At 40.0% G+C, this 11,466-nt stretch overlaps 1 protein-coding gene across 1 annotated transcript in view; it reads right to left on the bottom strand.

Moving 5' to 3' along the window:
• Nucleotides 1–770: 770 nt before the first annotated feature.
• Nucleotides 771–11,466, bottom strand: part of bckdhb (branched chain keto acid dehydrogenase E1 subunit beta) — a 78,415-nt gene continuing 67,719 nt past the window's right edge. The window contains exon 11 of the mRNA XM_085473404.1: nt 771–1,241. The gene's annotated coding sequence lies outside the window, so the exon portion shown is untranslated. The remainder of the gene's footprint in view (nt 1,242–11,466) is intronic.

The following is an 11,466-nucleotide window of genomic DNA, read 5'->3' as shown; positions in this document are numbered from 1 at the left end:
ATGGAATTGAGGGCAGGTTTTCAACTACTGCTTTTATTGTCCATTGAGAAACCATAACTCAATGGACAGAAACATGCAGTAAATGGGCAAAGGCTCCCAACCACGATCATGATTGATTCCATGTTGAAATCTAAAATGGCAAACATGGACAAGAGGTTTAACAAGAAAACTGATTTCCTTGTCATCGTTGTATTTTTACTCAGTTGTATATAGTATTTGTATTTGTATTCTATTTTTATCTTATTGTATATTTATTTTATTTTATTCTACTGTATATAGTATTTTATTTTATTCTATTCTGTACAGCTGTGTACTGTATTTATTCTTATTGTATTCTAATTTTTGCCTCATAACTTTTGCACTGTCCACTTCCTGCTGTGACAAAACAAATTTCCCACGTGTGGGACTAATAAAGGTTATCTTATCTTATCTTATCTTATGGAAGCGCTGATAAGATGGAAAAGCCTTAAAACATCCCAGTAATGGCCATGTGATAAAATTCTACAACTTTTTCCATCGTTTCACAATTTTACATCTTTAAATCAAAGCTGCGATAACAGAAAACCCATCATCTTTAGACTCCTCGCAGGCTGAACAAGATGAGCAGATGGCTGAAAAATCAAAAGTGGTGCAATAAATACAACAAAATATATTGAATGAACAATAAAATATAGCTGTAAAATATTTTACCAGACCTCTTGAGCAGAAATTGTTTTCTGTTTCTAACATGACACAGTAAATCCCTACAAATCCAAAACACCAAAACCAAATGCTTTCACCAAATCAGCATCTTTTATTTTCCTTAAAATCCACAGATCCACCTTTATTAGTACAACAAGGTTCAGTTCATGTCAAACTAAATTAAGATTAGAGCACAGTTGGACACATTCAAATCAAAAGTAACAACACAGAGAGGCAGACAGTCACAAATGAAACCAAATACACTTTTCCCCACAGTATCCAACTTTGACCTAAGAGATAACTAAATCACATTAGTTTTACATGGAGTTTCATCGAGCAAATGAAGTCACTTATGTCTTGCAGAAGAACAAGGCTCTCTAATTCAGAGATATGGTAACAGTCTTTTAGTTTGAGGACACAGAACAACATGGAACCCATCTGGTTACCGCTTTCTGATTGGATGGTCAACAAAGTGTCTTTTCCTGGCTGCTCTCCACTGTCTGGATGAAAGAAGAGGAAGAAGGAGAGGCGATCAAGTTCAGGGCTACCAGGAGTTGGCTCTGGAAAAGGAGAAAGATTCAATGAGTGAAGAACTTGGCAGTGTGCTGTAGATGGCAGATGAGGAGGAAAACAGATCTGGATGGAGATAGTGAAGAGTGAGGATGAGAGGTGGAAATGTGTTGGATGCGATTAGAGATGTAATAAATGCCTCCTTCAGACTTACAGGCCAACATTTAAAAGGCTATAACTCAAGGTGACAGTAATAATTAAAAAGGAATTGCAAAAGAGCTCTCAATACATTATTCAACATTTCTGGAAACAATCAAAGGACCAGAATCAAACTGTTAGTATTAGATTCCCAGGATGAAGTTCCACAAATCCAGGGGCATACCCCTGTCATCTATGTCCTGTTAACGCTTGGCATTAAAATGAGCCTTGGGTGGTCTGATTACAAGGTGGTAGGTATAATAAATGCTATGGCATTTTCAGAACTCTCCAGCTTCACATCAGGTACATACACTTTATGCAGAGTGACCACATGCACGTCCTCAACTACAATGACAAATCTATGGCAATTTATTTTGATTAATTTACAGTTAGATTAGCAAATCCAGACAGGTGTTACTACAACATTTACAAATTTTTTTACTGAGAAATTTGTACATAAACAGTTTTGGTATTTGCTTCCAATCAGGGTTACAACGTTTACAGTTTGTCAAATGTAATTTTTATGTTGGAGCACAGCAAAAGATACAAGTGCAAATAGAACAGTAAATGTTACAGTTAGAGATATTGGTAATCACATTATTGGTAACAACAAAGATACAGGAAAATATGTGCCTGATCTTTAGTGCCACTTCCCTTTTTGAAAGCAATAACATGAAGTTTAACATGGGAAAAATTACATTTATGGATATGAAACTTTGCAAGAAATAAAAGTAAAATGAGGCTGACTGTATTTGACAGTAAGTACTCTTCCCCCTGTTGGATTATAATATTATTTTATGCCATGTTATACCCCTAATTAAAGATTGTGAATTATTATGTAGTTTTAGTTTGCATTATTCTCCTGGATTAGCAGAAGGTGATAACTATTACATTTGTTAAACTGATTTGCATTACGTTAGACTGCTGATTTATTGTGAATGAATGATATTGTTTTATGATGCATTATACTGCTGAGTTATAAGAAATACTGTTCGCAGAAAGTCATCGCCTTATTTGTCTGATTAGAAGAGAACAGAACATACTGGAGTTTTCTGCCCCATCTCAGCAGGAGCAGATAAACAGGGAGCCAAGGTCATAGCTTAGGCGCTGTGTGAGAGAAAGCATGTGAATGTTTAGGCTTTTATGATTAGGTGGGGGCCACTAGAGGCTATAAGAGTTTGATCAATGCTCCACCATTTTGAGATCTGATGCTGTCTGCGTACGGTGTCCATCTCCCACGCGTGTGATCATTAAAATCATCGTTTGACTCAACCCGGCCGGACCAGTGTTGTTATTGTGGTTTTCCTCTTGTATCCATCCCCAATATTTGAATCCGTAACAGTTTGGGGGCTCGTCCTGTGGTATGGGGGTGGAAGTTGGAGGTTTGGACGGTCCGAGGTTGTCGAATGGACAGGCACAAGCCAGTGGTCTGACGTGAGTGGGCATAAGCCGGCTTATACAAAAGGTAAGGCACTACCTGTTGAATTATTTCCAAAGTGTGCCAAATTGGACACGATAAAATTAAAGTCTACTCACTGAAATTACTGGTAGATGTCTGTTTTGATTTTGATGAAAAAAATCTCATGAGTTAAAGCAGTTAGAGGCTGCTAAGAAATTGAGTTAGAGGCTCAAGTGTTTCAAAAAAAAGACACTGGTCTGACCAACCAGTGATGACACAACAAGTTTAGTGGTAAAAAGATTCACATTGTGACATGTTTTCTGCTGATTGATTAATACAAGTGATTACTGAATGAAAGAAAATTCCTTTTTTGGGCTTTTAAACATGATCTTAAGAATTTTAACATGTACCTGTGTTGTTCTGTAAGCTTGGTGGGTTATGAGTTGGTTATATGGTGAGAAAAAACAAAAAAAGGGGGAGAGAAGAATGACACAGGGCCTGGCCCCGTTGTTTCTCCCCTCTCTGAATAACACAGCCAACACAACATCATTTTCCTGTTCGTCTGTTTTTGTTTTGTTTGTGTTTTGTTTTTTCTCTTTATGTTTGATTACAGGCTGCTTTGTCGGCCTGGAAAGCTGAGGCTGACCTGGACTCCTGCTCTCCCCTCTACCATCTTTGCTCACTCCTCTACCATCTTTGATGTGACCCTGACCAAATGCTACAGCAGCTGGACCCACAACAACAACCTGCAAATGTCAACAGTGCTGCAGGAAAACAATCTCATGCAGCGGAGACAGAGAGTGTTAAACCCAAGGCCCGTTTCACTACACGGGGGAGATTTCCAGACAGCTTCAGCTGAAAGAGCTGTGACGAGATGCCCATTAAGCCCGGATGAAAAGTGAGGCCGAGCAAAAGAATGCTGACCTTAACAACTCTGCATTAAAACTGTGCAGGACAGTGACAGACCAACACGGATGATCGGGCAGCAAAAAGGGCGTGTAAGAGACAAGAGGAGTAACTGAGGTCAGGAGGCACCTCAGAATGGACAAAAGCACAAGAAGAAAATAAGCTGAAGGCACAGGTGTCGGGGCTCGGCCAGGAGCTGACCTCTGAGAAGAGCCGAACAGCAGAGCCGCAGAAGGCCGTGGAGCAAAGCAAGGAAAACATCAATAAACTTCAATCTGACGTGTACGGAAAAGACTCTGAGGTTTCTGCCCTCAGTAAGAGCTCAAGGCATCAGAGCAGAAACTGAGCATGGCTCAGGAGGAGCTGGCTGCTAATCGAACCCATCAGTCAGGCTTGGAGTCCCAGACACAGGACTTGAAATCAGGCCGGAGCTTGCTGGAGCAGGAGGTCGCCAAACCTGACCAGAAGCTTCAACAGCAGGAGCAAACCCTGAAGGAGCTACAGAAGCAAAAGGGTCAAGTTAAGGAGGAGCGGAACAAGGAGAAGATGCAGGACACTGGAGAAAAGGACTGCCTCAATTGGGGCCAGAACCAGTATGGACAGAACTTTGAGCAGCAGCATCAATGGATGCAAATAGACTGAAATGGAGGAGGGCAGGACCCCAGGGCACGCTTCAGGCCATGGTTTACCCAGAACACCAGAACAGGAAAGTGATGAACACAAACACACACATCTACATGCACTGACTCAGAATGAAGAGAAACACACATATGAGCACATATGCACTCGTTGATTGAGTGAGAACTGACACACACACATGCGCGCGCGCTGATTCAATTCACTGAGAAGTGATACACACACACACATGCACACGCTTGTGCAATGAAGAGTGATACACACACACACGCTGATGCAATGAAGAATGCTTTACTAACAAATGCTTATGCTGACACGCAAAATGCTGCACACAAACATCCAAATTCAGAATCTGTTACAACAACAAGAAGCCATTGATTGTTTATTGGTTAAATGCATTTCATCTCACCCAGAGGGCATTTGTGTAGATTTAGGGGACGGGGTCTAAAGCAGTTTGGTTATGAAAACAATGTGGCTCAAGGCCTCGACTGAATTGATAAGGAGCTTGATAAGGAGCAGGGGCACAGAGTGAAAATGATGAATTAACGGTGTGAGCCTTATTTCGGAGCGCCACATTTTTGTGATTGAGATTTAATTGAAGGAGGAACACACTGAAAAAAAGAAAAAAGAAAAAAAAAAGGGGCAGACAACGACACACACACCCCATGCATGCTATTGATATTTATTGCTGATTAACCTGTCAAGGGCAAGAACAAAAGAATTCTGCATCAAATACAGGAAATCATAGCTTTCCTGTATTTCCTACATTGTTGGCATGCTGGTTAGTGCTGTTGCTTGACAGTAAGAAGCTCCTGGGTGCGGGTCCACAGTCTGGCTAGTTTGCAGTGGTTTCTCTCTGGGTATTCTGGTTTCCTGCCACAGTGAAAAGTCATGCAGTTATTAGAGCTAGGTTAATTGATGATTCTAAATTATCCATGAATGTAAGTGTAAACGGCTGTTTGTTTCTATCTGATAGACTGGTCGGCTGTCCGGGGTGTACCCTGCCTGGGAACCTATCACTTCAGGGTTATTTCCCGGCCCTGCTGTAACCAGGATAAAGATAGGAGGATGGTAGTTGTTGTAGACCCATTCAATTTTTATGGTAACCAGGATCTAGACTTTGTTGAACCGCATGCAATATGAAGACAACATGTAGTATTTAAGTGACCAAGTCGTATTTGGATAAAAGTTATTGAATAGTGTTGAAATAAACTGACAGAATTGAAGGATTAAAATATTCCAGGAGCTCAACTTTCTCCATCTGAACATGTTTCAATCGTGTTTTATGAACACAAAATGCACAGGTTTACTAAATATGAAAAGGTTGTGTTGATTTAACTCAGTTGTTTAAGTTTCTGCCAAAGCAAAACATTTGTGTGCAACCAGTGTCCACTATTGAATCAAGTAAATCCAACATGTTTTTTTTTTTTTCAGTGCAAAAAGGAGTTACGGTACCTGTATTCCTACACAATATTGTCCCGGGAGGGAGAAAAACTTTCTGGTGAAGTTTTGGTTGATTTTTGGGTTTTGCTTGACACTAGGTTTATTTTATTAGTGAGGTTTGGATTGTTTTCTTTCTCTAAGAGAGAGAAAGATGGTTTTATGCTTGGACATGTTTGCAATGGGCCCCAGTATTTGTTATTATATGAGTATTTTATTGGTTACGTTTGTTTTTGCCTTTGTTACAGTGCACTGAAATAAGAACATCTGAGAGGTGTGATCCACCGGTGGTGATGTTTTGGTATTTTGTGAGTTCCTGATTTAACAAATCAGCTCTTTAATCCAGGCCTGAGAGATTGAACTTTAAAACGCTATAAAATATTCTTACTGGAAACAGTCGCAACGTATCTTCCTCCATGATTGTAATGGGCTCTGGAGAAATTCACTTATATGGGACATTGATCACATGAGAAGTCCTGAGCCTAAAAGGATTGCAGCGAGTCAATCCAGTCCAAAAAAACAAGGAACTGTTTTCCTTTAAAATGATGACGTCATCTTGCTGGTGATGGAGGCTCGAATAGGTTGCGCGTGAGACTCCATTATCAGCAATATCGGGTATGAATGTGTGTGGATGTATGCATGTAACTGGACTGTGATGGACTGACGACTAAAAGTTTTAATTGACTTGATACTGAGACAAAAACGGTACCGACTTTAGGATTAGTAAATGTCCACAAACAATTCACCCAGCCTGTAAAAGAAGGGTGGATGTTTTGTCTTGCTTTGTTTTGTTTTTGCAGGAACAGAAGGATGACAGAGACTAAAGGGGGAGGCTGTAGCTTCACATGAGTGTGAACTGCAGACTTAACCCTTTGGTTGCTAATTTTGAGTTACTGATGTTTGCATTAAGAAAATTGTGTTTTAGTAGCTGTGTTTCGATTAATGTATCACATTATATTGTTGGGAAGGTTAAATGCTAAAGTAAAGAAAAGGTTTGATTTCACTCATGACTGAGCATGTTATTATTAACCATAGCAGGCCACTGTAAATTGTCAATTAACCTTTACAGAGGTAAAAAAAACAACAAAACAAAACCCAAAAAAACCCAAAACCCTCTATTGAGGTCTATGAATAACAGGGGAATGATAGGCTTGTCACATTCAAAATGGATATATGTAATAATAAACACTGGTCCGTCTTTTAGGTGCTTTCTTGAAATGGTCAGCAATTTAAAAGTAGGATAGAACCGACAGGGGCATGTGCTGAGAAGTGGTGCTGCACAAGAACAAGAGCGAAACAAAGAAAAATTATTGTGTTTAGCTTTGATACATTCAAATTAAAATGTACCATTACACTCAGAGGATCAATATGAAATCAAATATATGCTAATTTTGTATGAAGTACATGACTGATAACTGTTCTGTCCTGAGCTTTCGTTTTTACAGCACCCACTTGACCACACCAACAGTTTCTCGCCACCAAAAGGGGGTACTTGCAAAGAATAGGGAGGAATATCATCAACACTGGGAAAGGTAAGCCCCGAAGGGGGTGATGACACCATAAATTTCACTTATGGTCAAATTCTCAAAATTTGACCCCAAACATGAAAAATTCTTCAAACATTTAGAAACAGAGTGGCGTTCTAGATAAATATAATGTGCCAAACCACATGCGGATGGAGAGTTGGACTCGATAAGATGGTGAAACAACACGCAGTAAAATGTTGATCATATTGATTATGTTTATTCCAGTGTGCAGAGCAAGGTTAGTATCATTAACGAAAACTAACGAAATAATGAAAACTAGAAGTGAAAAAACATTTTTGTTAACGGAAATAAAATTTTAAAAAAAGGAAAACCAACTAAAACTGTAATGAGTGTTCACAAAACTAACTAAAATTAACTGAATTTATAGCAAAAATGTGTTTAGTTTTCATTGATGTGTGCGTGTCCTACAATAGTCAAGGGTGAAAAGGAAGTTTAGTTTCCAGATTTTTTCTTGCTGTCTCATTATGCCAGCAGGTGGCAAGTACGTTAGTCGAGTCGTCTGTGTTGCTGCTCTGTCCATGCGCAGAATCATGTCAGGAAAAGTCGGGAGAAAGCGCCAGAGTCCAATTTGGGATTACTTTGAATATGACTGTGTTTTGGATAAAGCAAGTGTCTTGTAGTGGAAAGAGACAAATTAGGAGGGACATTTCTAAAGGGAAAAAATCCCACCCACAAACCTTAAAGTGCATTTGAAAAGCTCACACCAGAAGGCTAACCTAGCTTACCTTGAGAAGGTAAGGGAGCACACTCAACCCTCATCCCCAGAAAACAGAAGCTAACCCCATGCAAGGCAGCGTGATGCATCCCGAGACAACAGGACTGGGACATCTACATAACTGTGTGAGTCAATTGCCTTCAAAAAGTTTATCAATTCACTTGAACCAAAATTACGAACACACGGTGCTGCAAGAGTTAATAGTTAATAGTCTCAACACCCAAGGATAAGCAGAAGAGCATGACTGATATGATGAAACTGGGATTTTGTTACACTTAATTTTTGCAAACACAACTAAAACTATAACTGAAACTAATCAAAACTAAACTGAAACGAAGGATTTTCAGAAAAAAAAAAACTAGACTAAACTAGCAAACAATTGGTAAAAACTAATTAAAACTGATATAAAATTGAAAATCTGAAGTCAAAACTAAATAAAAATAAAAACTAATGAAAATTGCAAAACTGTTAAAACCCTGGTCCAGACTGAGATGGCGTTGGACATCTTCAGGGCGGAAAAGGGTTGGTGTGACCAAGGTGTGGTTTGGCTTGTTGTATATATATTTCGAGATGATATGGCTCTGGATGGACCAGTTACCAGGGGATGGAAGGAGGACAGACTCATTAAATGAGGAGAAGGAATTTTCTGGGATTGGAGATCCTCTGGGTGAGTGGTTGACTAAAAGCATACATAAAATAAAAGCTATTTTTCATTATTGATTGGTAATAGATTGATGATTGGCCACATTTACAGCTGTATTGACTTGTTGTGGACGCAGTCTACTTCATGTTTAAGCACTCTAATTAACAGATTGAAAATAGTGACATTAGAGGAAGAGTATGCAGCGCCACCCTGTCAGATGCCAGTGACGGTGGGGCTCAGTGATTAATCAGGTGAGCCGGATTCATGGCTGAATCAAAACATAGATTCCCCTGCTGTGGTCAGTAAGGGGAAAACAGGGGGAAATAAAATTAGAAGAGGCATGGATAAATGTTTATGTGTGAAGTTTATAAACGGGATAAAGGGGGTGTTTTACTGTTATTTTAACATCAGCATTATTATTGCATCAGAATCATATAACAAGCATTGCATTAACAGGGCTCTAGAGTGCGACCAAATTTTTCAGTGGTGCGACTAAAAGAAAAATATTTGGTTGCACCTGTGCGACCAAATGTTCGGGTAGCAAAAAAAAAAAAAAAAATCTGCAACCTTCCCTGTGGTCAACAACAGACACACATTTTGCCCCTATCGTGGAATAAACCAATCAGAGATAGTAAGGGGCGGGACCTCTCTGATTGGCCGTGGTCCAGTTGAAAGTGCAGGTGGAAGAGGGAGGTGAGTAGCTTGAATAAAGCGATATCAATTCATTAAATCCTGAATCGACTTTTAAATATAACTGTGTTTTGCCAGAAACGCCAGATTCTCAGATTAAAGCTCACAAAACCATTTCAACAACAACCAAACAGCAAATGAGAGCAGGTACACGGATTCCACACAAAGACGTAAACACAGAACGGACCGACGCATCAGAATCAACTTTTTCATTCTCGGCTTTCTCACCCGACGGCTCGTAGACGGACACGCTGTCGGAGCTTAGCGATCCTTATGCGTCCGGTCCGCGCTGTGTTTACGTCTTTTTGCGCTGATTCTGAGCTGCAGGTTTTGTCTCTCTCCAACCAAAATTCACCGAGCCAGCAGCAAAAGAAGCAGCAAACTGCGCTTCACTTTGATCAATGTCGTCATTAATTTTGCTGTTTTGCTTCCACGACTATTAAAATCACACTTCATGCACAGCTAGCTCTCTCTCTATCTCTCTCTGTACTTCAAGAACAGTTTCCCGTCTCCAATCTCTGTTTTCTGTATTATTCATTCGCTTATTACCCACCAGTCTACCGTTGTTTACAGCGCTGTCGGCTGCTGTCTTTTTTTCTTTTTTCACTTAAATGACCTCGGAAAAAAAAGCCTATTTTTTTCTGTTGTTCAACACTGAAGACATTTAAACATTATATGTAGAACATTGTAGAATATTTTTAAGGTTATCTGCTATAAAAAGCCAGACCAGGAAAATCTTTCATGTTTTTCTGTGTTTTATTCTTAGTTACTTTCACACAAAGGCATCTGCTGTGATGTTCACAATTCTGATGAAGTCAGTACTGATAAATGATCAGAATTATAATATTTCTGACTCTTCTGGCTATGTTGAATCGAATCGGGACTTTGAAAACCGGAATCGAATGGATTATAGAAATCAGTGATGATACCCAGCTCTAGTGAGCAGCCTAGGCACGACAGAAGTGGATGTAGCTGTAATAGGAAAAGAACTATTGCTAACTTTTCTGTTAAGTTAAGGCCTGATCCTTCTGAAATTCATAGGCAGTGCTCTGGCACGGTGTCATCAATCTTTGAATGCTGAAAAAGCACAGTGTATCCAGAAAAACACATTATATTATATAAATTATTATAAAATTTGTGTGCACCTAACTTTTGTGCCGGTACGCCCATGGCAAAAAGTTAGTCTAGAGCCCTGATTAATCATTTATTGAAGCTTTTGACATTGTACTAACATTTGTGTTCCATTGATGGTTATAACCTCAGGTTAATCTCCTATATACAGGTGTCGGGGTAATCATATGATCTTTCATTGCAGGTGTAACCATGATCATTTTTATACATATTCCAGTTTGTTGCTCATTATAGAGTTGTGCTCGAGTTAATAAGGGTTAAAAGCTACAGTCAACGCGATGTTTGGCTGATCTATGGACTGGAGTGACTTCGAGCATAGAAGGCCGCACGCGCTTACATAACACCGATGTCATGCTTTTCTTTGTGATCTTTTATTCAGTTATATCTTTTGCTAAGTTTTAAGTAGTGGCAGTTGATTAGACAACATTCAAACTCCTAAAGTTTTCAGATGACACCACTGTCATTGGCCTCATTCAAGATGGTGATGAATCTGCATACCGGCAAGAAGTTGAGCGGCTGGTACCCTGGTGCAGACAGCACAATCTGGAGCTGAACACTCTTAAGACTGTAGAGATGACAGTGGACTTCAGGAGACATCCCTCAACTCTGCTCCCCCTCACCATATCAGACAGCCCTGTGTCAACTGTGAAGACCTTCAAGTTCCTGGGTACAACCATCTCCCAGGACCTGAAGTGGGAGACCAACATCAACTCCATCCTCAAAAAGACCCACCAGAGGATGTACTTCCTGAAACAACTGGGGAAGTACAGTCTCCCACAGGAGCTGCTGATCCAGTTCTACACTGCGGTCATTGAGTCTGTCCTGTGCTCCTCCATCACAGTCTGGTATGGAGCAGCCACTAAACAGGACAGGAGCAGACTGCAGCGGACTGTACGGACAGCAGAAAGGATCATCGACGCCCCCCTGCCCTCCATCCAGGATCTGTACCTCTCAAGAACCAGGAAACGGG

Source organism: Copadichromis virginalis, linkage group LG11, assembly GCF_057382275.1.
Source record: "Copadichromis virginalis isolate Kocher_CV1m ecotype Utaka linkage group LG11, C_Virginalis_male_GT1.1, whole genome shotgun sequence".
Classification (NCBI taxonomy): Eukaryota; Metazoa; Chordata; class Actinopteri; order Cichliformes; family Cichlidae; genus Copadichromis; species Copadichromis virginalis.
The sequence above is the reverse complement of the archived record's forward strand: the minus strand, read 5'-3'. Positions and strand labels throughout refer to the sequence as shown.